We start from the raw sequence: 12,385 nt of genomic DNA, 5'->3' as shown, positions 1-12,385 counted from the left end.
GAGGGTGAAGGGGGAGAAATGGGGAAATGATGCAGGGATTAAGAAGCATAATTGGTAAATACAAAATAGACAGGGAGAAGTTAAGAATAATATAGGAAAAGGTGAAGCCAAAGAACGTATATGCACAACCCATGAACATGAACTAAGGGGGTGGGATTGCTGGAGGGAAGGGGGGTACTGGGCAGAGGAGAGCAAAGGGAAAAAATTGAAACTACTGTAACAACATAATCAATAAAATATACTTAGAAAAAAAATGCAACCAATAAACAAAATGGTTTGGCAGTTGTGTTAACTAGCCTTTATGCATCAGTCACCATGAAACTGGCACAATGAGCACATGACATACTGACCACACTCAGAGAGATTGATGCTAAACGTGGACCTAACAGCATGGACTCTTACTTAACCAAAGCTGAAAGAGAACTGATGCCTCTGAATGTTGAATCTTCCACTAACAAAAACCAACATGGAGTCCCATATACAGCACTATTCCTTAAGGAGACCAACTTGGTCCCCTAGGTGCAAGTCAATCATATTAGTTTCCTTCCATCTTGGAAGTTTCAGTAGTTTGTCCTAAGAAAAATTATTAATCTGCTCAATATGGGTTTGCTTTTCCTTTCCACAGAGCATCAGCAAGCACTCTTATCAGTGGATTACAGAATACTTGATCACAGACTTGGAAAGTCACAAAAAAATTATTTTTGACCAAATAGTCCATATAACAAAAACAGAATTGTAACACTGGGCCCATGAACATGGGGTCCACTGTTCATATTATATTCTGCTCCAGAGACAGACAGACTCCTAAGAGGCAAAGATTAATTGCCAGTTCAAAAACAATATGCTACAGGAATGGAGTGTCATCCTTCATTTAGCAGTGGCTTTAGGATCAAAACAACTGCACAGCTTACTCTACATTAACAAGACTTTAGTATTTTACTGTTAATCAATTTAACTTTACAATTCCATAAAACACTTGTGCAGGAAGATAGAAATGGTCAATGACTTTATTATTTATTCTAGGAAATTTCTGATAGACCCATCAACTCCTCACTAGAAAAGAATCAAATGAGAATTTACACTCCAAAACTCTTTGGACTCCTTGCCTCACAATCTTCACCTTGCTTGTTCTCTAAAGCTAAACTGTTATATCATGATCCTTATCCAATCTTAACCAAGTTTCCAGTCTGAAAGACCTGCCTTACAAGACACTTCAAAATCTATGTAGTCTTTGTCCTCCCTTCTCTGGCTCTGTCAAGGTGGTATTCTTCTCTACAACAATACACAATAACCTCAGTTTTATCTTTTCAATAGGTTATTTTGATGATATTTTGGTAACTGGCATTCAACAGATGTTTGTACAAAAGTTTTGAATATGCTTCATAACGAAATTTAGGTAAATATTCCATATAAATTTATTACTTTTTCTTTAAATTTTTTCTTCCTATTTTATGACTAAGCATGTGTTATATATGAAATGTATAGGTAAATGAATCTCAGATCCCAGTGTTTGTGTAGGTAAAGGTTCTGATTTTGCCAGCTCCCTTACAAACTCTACTTACTCTAGGTGGAGCTACTAAGAGGAAAGCCTTTGGCTATATTTACAATGGTACATCTAAAGCAAAATAAAAATAAACATAAATAACAGATGCCAGATACAGCTCTTCCAGGAATAGTGTTATAATGCATGAATTTGCCACCTGCCTAATAGCTTTGCTGTCTGAAGATGGCTTCTTTAGAGATTAACAAGAATTTAACAATTTCTATTATTGATTTTAATAAGAATGCATGACAAAAAGTCTTGTGAATTTGTTACATTAGCCATAAAAAACTCAATGGGACAAATCATTCTCTTAGTATGATTTGAGGTCAGTTCTAATAGGTGTTCATTTATGCATTACTGTGATTGGCCTTTGTATCTCTGCAAAAGTCCTAAGAGATATACAGTAACAGACCATTCTATTTGCAGATTTCTCTCAGTGATGGGAAATGAAGACTAATTGGTGAGTGGTCCTGCTAAATGACCTTTTATCTAGACATTATCTTTTTGTAACCATGGAAGAAATAATTTTATTAAAATTGAATAAAACATTTTTTCATTGTTAAGTAAGGAAAAAGAACACCTCAACTACCAGGATTATCAAAATAGTGCAGGTAAATCCACTGATCTAATAGTTCACAAAAAAGTACAATATTTATATATAATGAATCAGGTAATCTAAAATAAAAATAACAGAAAGCAAATGTGTTGTATTTTTTCCTCCTGATATTATATGAATATATATTAAATTTAAAAAACCTAAGGAGGAAAAGAAATACTGAAGACAGAAGTGTTATGCTTTTTATGATAAGTTGTTATACTTACCAGTCAATAGCCTAAGCCAGTAGTTTTCAAATCATGGTTCCTGATTCAGCAGCTTCAACATTATCTGGGAACTTATTTGAAAAACAGATGGTCAGACTCTGCCCCAAACCTGCTGAATCAAAAATTCTGGTGATAGGGGCCCAGCCAACTGTGATTTAAGAAGCCCTCCAATATGATTCTGATATATACTTGCCAAGGAATAGATTTAAGTTTATGTTGTACAAATGTTGATCAATCAATAAGTATTTGATAACTATTTTTTGCCTAGAGAATAATTTTTTAAGTATGCATTTAAAAATGAAAGTAATATATTAAAATAAACCTAAGTGTTGCTACACTGAGTGCCTCATGGCAGAGGCAACGATCAGATGTCCTGGTGCAGAGTGTGCGGGGACACAATGGGAATGAGACTGAGGAGACCTCCAGGCCCTCACAGCAGGCTGAGAAGTGGGCACCTGCTTCAGAAGACCACAGGATTTTCAAGCATAAAGGTGACATGGAATAGTGGTATGTTTCCTATTTCAGCTCTAATATATATAATTGATAGATGCTAGAGAAATGGTAGGAATTTGTTAAACAAATCAAATGGGAGATAATAAAGCCCAAACTTCAGTTATTGTAATGAGACTTGAGAAGTGGGAAAGTATCAATAAAAAGAGAAATGTAAGGACTAAGACATTTTGATTACTGGCCTACAGGAGAGGGAAGACTCCATGGTGGTACCAAATGGTTCTCTGGGCTCCTGTAGTTGATTGAGTTGTTTGTTTCAATCTGGAAGTCAAATTTATGTGAATTGAAACACAAGTTGAAATTTTTAGCATATAAACCATATGAAATTGTTGTTTGGATAATTTTTCTGCTCCAGTAGTTTGGAAAGTGTAACCTGTATGTTATGTGGCACTGAGTTGACTCTAACTGTTGGCAGCCCTATAAATGAGTACAGTGCAGTGTTCTGTCCTCAGTGTATAAGTAGGCATTACCTCATTGACTAACTCCCGGCTTAGTCACTAGCCAGCTATTTGATCTTAAGAAACTTTTTTCATCCTGCTTAGTCTCATTTTCTGTTTCCAAATTTTTCACCGTAATAATAATGCCTACATCACTGGGATAGTGTGAGGATTAAATAAGAAAAAAATCAATGTAAACAGATCCTATTGAATAAAAAAGATTGGATCAAGACGTAATTAACAAATTCTTGTTAGATTAATGAAAAAATAAACCTCCATGTATAAAATATTGCATAAAACGTTATTCATATCTGTAATTGATCTAGATACCTTAAAATATATATTTTGAATGTGTCATGTTCTGTAGATATATGGACATTTATGAAATCTATTTTGTAAAAATTAACTTATCTTTTGTTGATACATTTTGGAAAATATTCTTTTTTAGTTATAATTTTCATTTTTTTTTGGCTTCTTAACCTGCTTTTTTTTTTCTAAAATATGTCCTAAGTCATCATATATTTTTAGATAATTGACATACATTATTTAAAATATTTAGTTTGACTTATCTGAATAAAACACTCAGTTTTATTATTTAGAATCAATAAATTACTGCTCATTGATATATATTTTAAAACAGTTTAAAAGATTAAAATATTTCTGGAACATTTCTGACACTTTAACATTTTAATTCTGAATAATAACCACCTGTTGATTACCATTGTTACCTCAATAAATAGATTAAGTCCTGATTTTATTTTCATTAAAATAGTTTTTAAAATAAAGAGAGTACAGAGAACAGCTGCTATTGATTTTATCAATAAAGATGATGTCACTTTATTAACTTTATTCTTATTTCTCCAGGGAACAGATTGTTTCTTGTGCCTTCCTATCTAGCACAGTGTAAGCTGGTGGTTTTTCTAGTCTTATGTAATAAATCTATTCTAAAATGTTCACTTTTCTGAGTCTTCTGCCTGCTTTCTTGATACTTTGTTAAATAGCTCTGATATCTCTGACTTATTTTCTTGGTGCTTCTAAGCCTTCAGGAATAATTTCTTCAGAGATATTAGGGGTATCTCCTGTGTTCTTAATGCAGTATTATATTCAAAATGATATTTGAGTGCCCCTTTATGAACAATTTCTTATCAGCCTTTATCTCACCTTCCCTGTCCTGCACCCTCAAAATCCATTCTCTAATATGTTCTTCAGATTCTTGTCAGTACATATGATCCAGGACCTGTAGGTCCTTGGGTGCATAATCTTCTTTCCTTAGCAGGTACCATACTTTTCCACTCACATTCTGGTGGGACTTGACCATACCTATTGGTCCAGAAGCAGTGAATAGAGGTAGAGATGTATCAAAGGAGGTTAGGAATCATTTTTTCAAGCATTAACTTCAGTGAGGCCTTCATAATCAAGAAGCATGAGGCTGAACTCCTATAGGATGAACTCTTCCCAGCCTGCTTAGAGTATTTAGAGATATATAGGGCTTTAAAGTCTCTGGCAGCTCTACCCAAATATCCTGGCCTCAGATGTTCATTCCTTCCTCTCTGGGCTCACGCTTCAATATAAGACAACTGTTATGTCTGTGAAGTCACCTTCCTTAGTGGTCAGTACCTCATACAATTAAGAGCCTGATTTTCAACACACTCTTACCTCTAAGCTACAGGAGATAAGGGCTTTCTTAGATTCTGCCAAGGACACTTTCTGGGTTTCACGCTATATTCTGACTTACCTAGTTACCTGGTAACTAGGTCTGTTACTTTCTTCCTTGGGACTTCTGTGATGCTAATAATCACCAACAACACAAGCTGTATAAGCAACATGCTCATTCTTTCAGCCACTAGGGCTTGACCACTGCTAACATTTCACTGGTGTTCAATCCTAATCCATGTTACTAATTGCATTTTACAGGGTGCTATGAATTATTACCTTCCAAATTACCACCAGCAAGAGGATCCTTGTTGACATTTGAACAGCAAGTGATCCAATTCCAGAATCTCATCCTCCGCCAACTCTGTTAAACTGAGTTCCATAAATTCATAGATTCATGCACCAAGAAAAAGATTGATGGTAAATTAATTGCAGGAAGGATCTGTAAAGGAGGAGAAAGTAAAATAGGGAAAGAAATAAAAATTAAAAGGTGCTTTTATTACCCAGGTTACCACTGAAGGTAACTGGGGTTCAAGTTTGTGGAAAACCTCTGCTACATGCCCAATTGTTTGACTCAAGATTAAAGAATGTTAGGACATTTATCCTGTAGTTCACTAGTGTCAGTGAACTAGTCACTAAGAACCTAATCTAGGTCCTTTTCAGCCTGTGAAGTGTGTGGCTCTAGAGAAAGCTCTCCATCAAGCGAAGTGCACTGCCTACATTCTTGGGAACTGCGGGTGCCAAGGGGATAGAGTGGGTCTCCAATCGCATCTACTGCACCAGTTGCATCAGGTCAGGGTAATTTGCAATCTGGAGGTCAGTCATCTGGTTTGACACTTCCCAAATTAGCAGAAAATTCCTGTGGATTCCAGAGAAAACACTGACTTTAGTATTGGTTATCAGAAAAGAAAATGTACACAAAAATCTATAGCCAGATTTCCTTTACAGAAGTAGAATTCTCAAAGTGGGAGGCATTAGCTCCATGAGACATTTTGGAAATTTGTGGGGTCTTCTCAGGTAGGACAAATGATAGGAGGGATAACTCTGCCATTTAGTGATATGATGCCAGAGATATTAGTTTCAATGTTCAAGATATTTCCACAAAGTTTTTATTCCATTTTCCACAGGATTTGCAAATAACAACATGCCCCCATTCATGTAGATGCAATAAGTATATAATAATTAGAGAACATTTTAGAGGTAAACACAAAGTATTTTTTAACATTTTAATTTTTTTCAAGATATAGTCACTATATATTAAGAGTAGTTTGTTATTTATTTTATTCAAAACTATAAAATATCACTGTTTTGGAAAATTAAATCAATGTTGCTTTGGGTGATTGAATGCATACAACAACCCTCTACCAGTCTGTATTTAAAATTTTTAAATTCACAATTACTTTTCATTTATAGTTAGTATTTATTTTAAAATATGAAGAATTTTAAAAAATCAACACTCAGGTGAACAGTGCCTTGTTTTCCTTAAATCCAAACATATTCATTGTAAGTGTAAGACATATGATTAAAGTAGTATAATATCTCATGTACTACTGCCAAAGATTTATGTTCTGAAATACATATTTTTATTATATAAATTGCACTAAGAGTAAGACATGCACAAATATTTGTTTCAATTTTATCTTATATATTTATAAAAATAGTTTTGAGTGCTCCCTGTACCATCTAGATATGATATCAGTTTCTCAGGGTTAAAAATTATTGCTCTAAAAGGGTGCCCATCACTTTTACTTGTGATAGTTTTTAAAAATGCCCAGAAACAGGTTCCATCTCCTGCAGATTCTGATTTATAAGTTCTTAACTGTGACCTGGAGGATCATAACTGGAATAATTAATAAGGTAGCCTCACCTACAATATGATATATAAAATTATTGCCAACAATTTGAGAAAAAAAATAAGTGCCTTTTACCCCCTAAAATAGTTTGTGTATAAAATTAGAACTTTTGTGTATTCAGTGAATCACAAAAAAGACTACTTCATTGCAATTAATTATAAAAAATAAAATTCACAGACTTTTATAATATATGGTTCCTGAAAGAGCACTGTTTTTGAAGTTATATCAATGAACAAAATAACTTAATGAATTAAATTGGTTACTTTAAAACTGCTACAGAATGATTTAAAATCACAATACTCTCACAGTTTGATGTAAGAAAAAGAAATTTGTTTTAAAAATTAAACTGTATTATGATATTTACTTTAATTTAAAAAGAGAGAGGATTTGTTTCTGTGGTTAGAGTGCAATAGTACAAGAACATGAAATGGTTCAAAAGTTCAGTCTAAATAAACATTTAAGATGTTTGATTCTTGGTTGACTCCTAGCCAAACCACCCAAACTTTTTAAGTCTGCAAAAGTCAAGAAGAATTCTTATAAGAACAGTCTGTCTTAGGATATTCTTGGCAGTTTTTAAACCTTGATTCTGTTGGGTCAGAAAATAAAGTATAAGATGGTTTTATTTTCTGATGTTTTCCTTACAAAGTCAAGTTCAAAAAAATAATTTTAAGTTAAACACACACACATGCAAAAATCAAAAAATATTCTGGTTCTATATACTCTAATTTTCATTTCTGCTTCATAGCTTGTGATCCACTCTCACCCACCCCCCAACAGCTTTTCTAGAAGCAGTGCCCTGCTTTTCCTACCACTTGCCCACAAAAAATGAAATAGAAGAGTCAAAACATTTTCAGTTTAACAGTTTCCTAAATATCACTGAGTGTGTTTTTCTGATCATAAATGTACCTCTGGCCCTGGCTGGTGTGGTTCAGTGGATTGAGCACTGGCCTGTGAAACAAAAGGTTTCTGGTTTGATTCCCAGTCAGGACGTGTGCCTGGGTTGTGGGCCAGGTCCCCAGTCAGGGGCACATGAGAGGCAACCACACATTGAGGTTTCTCTCCCTCTCCTTCTCTTTCTCGTCCCCTTCTCTCTAAAAATAAATAAATAAAATCTTTTTTTAAAAAAAATCTAAGAAATAAATGTGCTTCTGCTTCTAACCCTATAATGAGTCCCAGATCATACTTCCAATCTTCTAAAATAATAATAATGGTGATAATAGTAACTATTATTATTTCTAAATTCTTGTTAGAGTCAGGAGCTGTTCTGAGTGCATCACATATTAAAAAGTTAAATTTTAACATCAACTTTAAGAATTAGGTATTTTTATTCCCCTTTTGTAGATGAAGCACACATACACACGTGCGCATGCACAAGAGCTCTTTGGGCAACCTCATCCAGGATCACTTTACATTCTAACCGCTTCAATTATTTACAAGTCCCTGAAAGCATCATTCTTTTTATTTTTTTGTTCTTGTCCATGAGCATTGCAAACAATGTTCCCTGTGCCTGTAAAGCCTTCTCCTCAACCCCTCAGCTGCCAACTAACTCCAGTGCAGGCACAATTTTATTGATTCCATATCCCTTTCCATACTCATTTAGGTGATTTTCTTTGTTACCCAAGAGTACTTTGAAGACGTTTGTATTGTGTTTTCTTCTAATGGTCTGTGACCTCGTCCATGGAAGAGATTTCAGCTTTTATCTCTGCAGTACTAGGCACAAGAACAAGACTACCCTACAGATCTTTTTATGATAATGGAAATGTTCTGTGTCTGCACCCACCAATAAATAGTCCTGGGTCACATGTAGCTACTGAGCACTTGAAAGGTGACGAGTGTGGCTTGAACTGAATTTTAATTTAATTTATTTTTGGTTAATTTAAATAGCTACATAAGGCTACTATAATTTCAGCTAACACTCTGCACAAAGAATAAATAAATGAGTGAAGAAATAACTTAATAAATTGAAATGACTGTAAGCCATCTAAGTAAAGAATGGAGACAGGGAAAACTGTAGTTAGGAAGATGTGTTAGAAAGCTATTTCAGGCTTTCTGTCAACCTGTACCACTTACACTCACCCATAAACATCAGTCTGGTGGTGGAATTGATGTTGAAACCAAACCTGAAGTTACACTAATGATAACAGCACAACTTCAGAAGTAACATGCCAAGATTAATTGACCGTAAGAGTCATTTCAGGTCAGGAATAGGACAAGCATGACTTTCTATATTTGCCAACATCAGTGTTCAGGCTTGCAGCTTGTTTAAATAATTTACATTAGAACTTCAAGTCATTGTTTCAAAGTTTCTTTTCCATAGCATACTGGCTTTCAGTACTTTGGGTATATGTAGAGTCTGATTGAATCATTCATTCTTTCTAGAAATGATCTTCTCTAGCATAACATACTATAAAATGTTTTAAGTAATCAAGCTTGTCAAGCCTTCTTTGACATTTTATTAACATAAAATTATTATAAATGTTATTAGTATTAATTTTAATCATATGTATTTGATAACGTGTTCACAAGAGAAATAATGCATACTGAAAATAAATCTAAATGACAGTTTTCAAGACATACTTTAATTCCTTAATTATTTTTTGTTTGCCACTAATCACTTCTTTGTTTAGTCACTTAGAATATCTTAATTGGAAGATTTAAAAGCTTACATTTGGAAAAAGTAGGAAAGATAAAAATTTAATCACAGAAATTTTGATTATACAAATGAAAAACAACATAATTATACCTCTTCTTTGTAGTTTTTCATCATTCCATAGGACTGTATCATCTCCAGTGTTCCATTCGGTTTATAGCACTGAGTCTGTGTAGCATCTTTACTCACTCTCCATGGTACGTTTGCTACAAATCATTCCTCTCAAGCCAATTTTAACTTGTCAGGTGTAAGGCAGGAAAAATAAGTCTTTGAAAGTTTTATTTCAAAGTGTAACTTTGGTGTTTTTGTGACATTTAGCATAATGTATGTATACCTTAGCAAATGAATGGCTCTATCCACTTACGATAAAGCACATCAATAACTAAACTGCCAGAGGCGATGTACAAAGAGAAGATATAAGATCGCTCGTTTTAAGGATTCCCATTACCTGAAACATGGGTGTGATAACACTTGATAGACAGGTCTTTTTGCCTGAGTGTTCCCTCTTCAAGGAGCATTGCCTAATCTGAAATCATGTTGAAAACAGTTGTCAACCACTGAGACTGCCTCAGAGGCTGCAATCTGTTTGGCCCAGATCTAAATCCCTTCCAGGATTGCTCACACAAACTGACTGGTAACAACGGATGAAAAAGCCCAATTTGGGGCACTTCTAATGAGTCATTTTAGCTCCAGAGTCTGCCATGGGGTCTGCCAAGGCTGTCATCCAACCTCCATTTTACCTCCAATTCTCCATCTACCTAATTTGGCTTCCTTCACCTCCTTATCACAGGGGTTTATCCCAAGCCCCCTCTCCACCTCCCCCACACCCAATCACCTTGCACTCTTCAATTCTGTCCCAGAGTCTTCTATCCAGGAACTTCTTACCTGCAACATTGTAAGACATAATGGTCCCTTATGGAAAAATTTGTATCCAGTATGAAATGAATTCTTATCAAGAGTTCTTATTTCTTGAACAAAACTAATAATAAAGGGGGGGGGGTAAGAAAGAAGGAAGGATAATAGCCATTTAGGTTAAAGTAGAGTCATTGTTATTTTTTTCATTGCTAGGCTAATAATAAATCATGATTTCTTAAGAAACCACTAACATGAGGATTTTCTTTTTAAGGACATTCTTAAAACTTCATTTTTGAAGGTTATTTATCTGTCACATTCTAGCCCTTCATTTTGTTGTGATTTATATGTCCTTTGTCACATCTTTTTATTTCACTCGTATTTTAATGCTTGGCTTGCATTCTTTTTCTTCTCATTTCATCATAATTTTGGAGGGTTTAAAAATAAATGGATAGAGCTTTCAATGCCCTTGTTCTCAGCTCATGGCAGGCTTCAATTCTCGTGACTACAGCTCTTCGCCTCTCCAGCAACTCACTTGCACAGTCACATGCCTGGAATTCTCATTATTTGACATACCTCCACCACCGTTGATGACGTAAGCTCAGAAAATTTTCTGTGTTCACAATCTCCTATGATTTCAACCATCCTGGTTTTTCCCGACGCATGTGTTCTTCAACTCCACCGAGCTCCCAGTCTTTTGTTTCCATTGCTCTCCACAGCCTATTCCTCTTTTCTCTCCATTCTCGTCCCTATTCTGTTGAGACTTTACTGATAAATATTTAATCTTCTTTTTGGTAATTCTTTCATAAGTTCTTTTTTCATTACATCCAGCTGGCAACTGTCTTGTCTTTTTTGTGTTTGTGCCCAAAGTGATGTGCACATTGGGAAAAAATTGACTAAATGTGCACATTTATACAAACATGAAATAATCTCCTCTAAATTTAATCTATTTTTCAATGCTTTCCTGGAATTATTTTCTGTTCTCTTGGTCAGCTCTGTTGCCCTTTTTCCTCAGTGAACATTTCAAACTTTTTTCATTCTCTTCAAACTTTTACCTCTCTTCCCACAAAATGTTCAGTTAAAGGTTTCTACAGAACAGAGAAAATAGTAGTCCCTCTACTTGCCGACATTACCTTACAAACATCTCTATGATCATCTCTTTTTCCTTCCCACACATTACAAGAAGTATCCTTCTAATGTTAAGGCTTCTATATCCTACTTGTGACCTATGTATTTTGTTCAGCCTTCTCAAGGGACTTAATTCCTCAGTTTATCCTCTGTCTGTCTGTCTGTCTCTCCTTCCACTCACATGAAGAACTTCAGTCTCTCAGGGCACTACCCTGTTTGAGAGGTTTTCACTCTTTCAATTAACATTTCCTTTATTTTTACCATTTACTTTCTTAAATCAATATATTTTAGTTCACATCTCTCCTGAATCTGTCTTGTGGATCTCAAAGTAAGTTGGCAACTCTATCTCATATAATCCTCAAAGTCCCCATGTCCCAAGAATGGTATTTCAGGAGGAAATACCATATTTTATGCATTTGCTTGATTTAGAAACCTGGGGCCCAGTCTCAAAAACTCCTTTTTCTTTACTCATACATTTTAATCCATAACATATAACAGGTCGGTTCCATCTTTTAAACACCACCAAACACGTTTTTAGTTTAGTCTTTCATCATCTGTCTCCTGAATTATTACCAGAACACTTGGTTTAGTCCTCCTCCAATCGATTTAATAAATTTAAATCTCACCACTTCTCTCCCTTCCCTCGACAACTTCAGTGAGTCCCCATTTGGGGTGCAGCCTAAGATCTTTAATATGGTTCCCAATCATTTATAAGATTTCGTTCCCTGATTTCCATCCCCTTATCCACAACTGTTGTATCCACACCCCTTCTACAATTTGCATTTGTCCAAATGCACTACGTTATCTTTTATCTCTCTTGGATTTTGAAGATGCCATTTCTGGAGGATAACCAAATGAAAAAAGAGTGCGAAATATACAACAGATTTGTGATCTCTCCCCTGCAAATAAAAAATATAGTATGGCTACATAAGAAATA

Source organism: Furipterus horrens, unplaced genomic scaffold (genome assembly GCF_987537825.1).
Source record: "Furipterus horrens unplaced genomic scaffold, mFurHor1.1.pri manual_scaffold_1, whole genome shotgun sequence".
Taxonomy (NCBI): domain Eukaryota; kingdom Metazoa; phylum Chordata; class Mammalia; order Chiroptera; family Furipteridae; genus Furipterus; species Furipterus horrens.
The sequence above is the reverse complement of the archived record's forward strand: the minus strand, read 5'-3'. Positions refer to the sequence as shown.